Genomic DNA, 5,104 nt, shown 5'->3' with positions numbered 1-5,104 from the left:
CTCAGCCACACACCGTTTGCTTTATGAGTATCTGCTCGGATCTGCTCCTAGAGTCTGAGTATTGTGCGCTTCACTCAGCGGCCCACTCTCAGTCACAGACCGTCACGCAGCTATCCGGCTAGCGAGAGCGCAAGCCAAAGAGCGGAGGAAACATGAAAAGGATAGAAGGGGGCTCAAACAAAACCGAGTCGGCACCCTCCGCATAAAACTTGCAATGCTAAAAGCAAACATTTGATACACCTGCGCAGACTAATCTTGTCTTTTTGCATGATCATCTCCATGGGGAACCCCTCCTCGCCCAGAGGCTCGAAGGCTGGTCAGGCCCGACGCAGGCTGCAACCGGTATTCTCGGTTGCCTCTGCTACACCGACTGCAAAAACCCTTCGCCCGACTCTTCGAGTCGCCCAGAGGCTCGGAGGCTACACCCAGTGGGTGCGCTGGCGCGCCCCAACTGGAAGCAAGCCACGCCAACTACAGCCCGCAGCCGGTTGTCATCAACAGCACCAGTCAATGGACCCCGCGTCTGCGCTTGACAGCACCAGTCGGCGGACCCCGCGTCGAGAACACCAGTCGGCGGACCCCGCGTCTGCACCTGACATCACTAGTCGGCGGACCTCGCGTCCGCGCCCGATAGCATCAGCCGCCGAACCCCGTGTTCGCGCCCGACAGCTTCAGTTGGTGGACCCCGTGTTCACGCCCGACAACTTCAATCGGCAGACCCCCTGTCCATGCCCGACAGGATCAGCCGGCGGACCCCACGCCCGCGCCCGTTGGGCTCCACGACCATCAGCCGACGGACCCCGCGTCCGCGCCTGGCAGGGCCCCGCACCCATCAGTCGGCGGACCCCGCGTCCGCGCCTGGCATGGCCCCGCGCCCATCAGTCGGCGGACTCCGTGTCCGCGCCCAGCACCCTCGACATCGCCATCGGCTTTCAACAACAAGACCCTCAGCCCAACTTTTGCAAGTTGCCCGAAGGCTCGGAGGCTACTGTCGAGGGAATGACCCCCGAGTACCCCAAAGACAACGAAACAACGCTTCAAGACATCGGGGCAGCCAACGCCCCTCAGTCCGACTGCTCCGGCCGGCTCGCCACCCGTCCGCTCTAGACGGCTCCCCGTCCGGCTGCCTCGGCCGGCTCGCCACCCGGCTGCTCCAACCTGCTCCTCGTCCGGCTGCTCCAGCCGGCCTGCTGCACGAAGTCAACTACGATGTCCCATCTGACAAGACCCCGACGAGACGGTTGTACCCGAATCTGCTGGCGAATAATGAAGCATGCGTCACCTCAAGTCATCATGTATAGTGTCACTTGTCCCTGTGCACTATTTATGAAGTGACATAGGAGACAAGCATGACACCCACACCATGCCCATGCCCACCACCTGGCTTACTTCCTAAGCTAGCCCACACTATAAAAGGGCATCCATCCATCCATCCAGGGGATGGACTCCCACGACCACATGCTCAGGCACACTCACTTGGCCACTAGAGCATGCCACACACATATATTCCTGGGGTAGATGCCCGTGGCACTGACCTGAGATACAGCTCCAGGAACAACTATGTTTCAGATATGCCACATATATACAGATATGCCACATATATACAGACATGCAGGAGTAGAGGTATTATCTCTCTGAAGAGCCTCAAACCTGGGTAAAACCCCGCGTGTTATTCGCATACCCGTTCCGAATATTTCACTGCAGTCTTGCCCTCACCTCAAGTAACCTCGTGGCATCTGTCGTCTCACGAACCCCCTGGCGACTGACGTGAAAATACGACGGCATATACATACCACAGTCCGCTCAACTAGAAAACCCCAAGTATAGGCTTTACGGTAGAAGGTGCAGACCCCTCGGTGACAACATTCGTTTCTAATAGGCCAACCTATCAGCTCCCAACTGGTTTTGTGAACCTTCTAGGAGCTTCTAATATATTTTGTAGAGCTTCTACATGCTTTCGACCATTTATGTTTTACATTTTTAATTCATGTGTTTGTGATCTTTTTTCATCCAAGAAATTTTTATAATTCATTTATTTAAATTCATGAACTTTTTCCAATTTGACAAACATTTTTCTAATTCAGGAATACCTTTTCAAATTATCAAACTTTCTAAAATTCATGACTATTTTAAATTTTTGAACATTTTTAAGCTCACGAGAATTTTAATAATTTAATTTTGAAAATTCATGAATTTTATATTGAAATAAAAACGACCAAAGCATGAAAATGTAGTGAAAACACCGCCGTGCACTCGCTCACTAGGACACGTGCGTTCTCGCTCAATAGTTCAACATGAGGCAAGCTCCATGTGTGGGCTAATGACCTGAGTCAATACACGTGAGCGACATAGGCATATTTCTAGCGTAAAGTGCTACATTGTCTATTTTTAACACATGTCTATTTTTCTCAGCACACAATTTACATTTTTAGCACACACATGAAATGTTTTATAGACATATTTTAAATAATAATGTATATTTGTGTTAAACACATTTTTTGAACACATTTTTAATACATTGTAACATTTCCCAAATTCACGTTGTACTTTTTTATTGGCAATAAATTTTCTTAAAACTACATGAACAATTTCTGTACAATGTATAAACATTTTTAAAAATAGCATGGACATGTTTTGGAAGCACACGAATATTTCTGCGAAATTAAATGTACATTTTAAGTTGAAATAAACAATTTTTCAACTATGCGAACATTTTGCAAAATGTCACGAACATTTGTTTTAGAACACATGAATATTTTTCTTCAGAACTAGATAATACCTGCACGCTGTTGGAGAGATTGGTGAAAATAGATATAATATATTATATTTGATTAGTATACAATGGTAAATATATAAGAACGTAAGTAGCATCTCTATAATTAGCATGATTAATGAGGTGGTATGTGTGGTGAGTTGAGATATGTGCATGTTGAGAAAGAATAAAAATACCATTTCTGATGCATGTTAAGAGAAATAATTAGTGGGTAATGAGGTGACATGTGTGTATGTTGAGAGAATTGAGATAGTGAGGATCAACTATTTATTTATACTAGTAAGATGCCCGTGCGTTGCACGGAACACCAAAATGCATTGATCATGGAGTTGTTTATTTGACAAAGCATGTGGGGGTCATCCCATGTGTAAAAAAATATCGATAGGTTTCTTCGGTTATTCATTCTTCTCTACAGCTCACAAGCATTCGAGTGAATAGTGAATGTAGGCAAAATAGATAAAAAATATCTTTTGCAAATAAAAGCGTTCAAGTGTTCAACTTGCATCCAAAACTTCATGTAGAAATAACACTTATTGTGCTTTGCAAAAAAATGATCTTTAAAAATTATTTTGAGTACCGATTTTGTTTATTCTAGACCACCATGAATGTAACTCAGGATGACTTGGAAGGGGGCGGAGGAGATGGTGAGGTGGAGGGGGTTGTAGTGGTGGTTGGCAATGCGTCCTGAGAGAAGGGATGAGAGGTGTTGCGGTAGATGGCGCCGATAGCAGCAACCTCTTCAGATCCTTCTTATATTTTCCTGAGATGGCTAGATGACGTGAGAGGGGGAGGTGGCTGAACGTGAGAGGCAGGGGTTATCTACAAATGAGAATTGGAGTGTGGGGTCTTTTTGCAAAACTGACATAGTTTATCTCAGATGCGTTGGATGTAAATCGAACGGTTGTAAATGAAGTATGGCAGGCACCCATCATCACCAACTCAGCTTTTTACAGGACTAGAGATATAGGATAACACGTAAATTTTTGGTACGGTTTTGTTACATTATGCACAAAAATACATCGTATACACATTTTTTTTAACTCAGAAAAATTCATTGTGATGAACCTTTTTTTTAAGTTATTAACATTTTTTTAACTATGTTAACATTTTATTATGCTATGTAATATTTCCCATATTAACAGTTTTCAATTTTTATGTAACTTTTGGTTTTGGAATAAATGTACTATTTTAGATTCTTTTCGAAAACATGAAGAGAAAAACGAATGGGAAAAAAGGAGAAAAACTAACAAGGTTGTGCAGGAACCTAGGTTGGCGCAGCAATTTCGCGATTGAGGCGACGGTCAGCTTGCTGGAAGCGAGACATAGCTTGGCTCGAGGTTCAACTCAAAAATGGCAAATGCTTCGCCAGCCGTAAAAGGCGCCCCTATATCTCGCATCCAGCGAGATGGTAGGAACCCCTCGCTAAAGGGTGGTATGAGCTAGCAGGCCAAGACACGCGAGAACAACAGCCTCGTTTTTATTATATTATTTTCACATTTTTTTTGTTTTTTACTTCTGTTTATACTGCCAAATATATTTTAAATAAATATAGTACAAAAATCACTCTGTATAAACCTTTGAAAAATATTGACCAAGCATTTAAAAAATGTTGAATGTATGAAGAGAACAGGTTTATCACGTATATGATAAATATATACAAAAAATGTGTATGAAACAATATGATCATCTATTTAGAAAATATTAATTAAGCATTTAAAAAAATTATATAAGTGTTTGAAAAATATTAATCAAGCATTTGAAAATAAATGTGTATATAGAAAATTTGACCATGCATTGAAAAAATGATCAATATTTTTAGGAAAAGTATTAGAATCATCCAACTGATCTATCACGGGCGTAAACCGCGTGCTACAGTCAACAAGTGTCCTTGGCCATCCACCGCTTCCCGTCAAGTCGCCACGACCTTATCTCTTCGCGTCATCTCTACTCCACACATTTCCTTCCCCACCTCTCAGTTCGCCCCCGCTCGACAGAGGAGCTCCAATGGCACCGTCGCCCTGCACCGCTGCTGCGAACTAGAGGGGAGCGCGCGCCGCCGTGGACTGCAACCCCGCGCGCGAGCGACACTCGGTGCTCTGCTGTGACGCAACACGCAGGCGGGAGGGCGACCACTTGTTTTTGTGCTGCTCCGGCGATGCAGTACGGCGCTCGTCGGCAACCGCCGGTGTTGTAAGGCAACAACGCGTCCACGACCGCGGGTTGCGACCCAACATCCCGTTCTCTTCCACCGTGTTGTGTTGCAACCTTGTCGGTGCTGCGACGCAACCCCGGCGTCGCCACTGGTGCTGCATGTCGGCGGCGGCGGAGTTG

This window comes from Triticum dicoccoides, chromosome 7B (genome assembly GCF_002162155.2).
Source record: "Triticum dicoccoides isolate Atlit2015 ecotype Zavitan chromosome 7B, WEW_v2.0, whole genome shotgun sequence".
Taxonomy (NCBI): Eukaryota; Viridiplantae; Streptophyta; class Magnoliopsida; order Poales; family Poaceae; genus Triticum; species Triticum dicoccoides.
The sequence above is the reverse complement of the archived record's forward strand: the minus strand, read 5'-3'. Positions refer to the sequence as shown.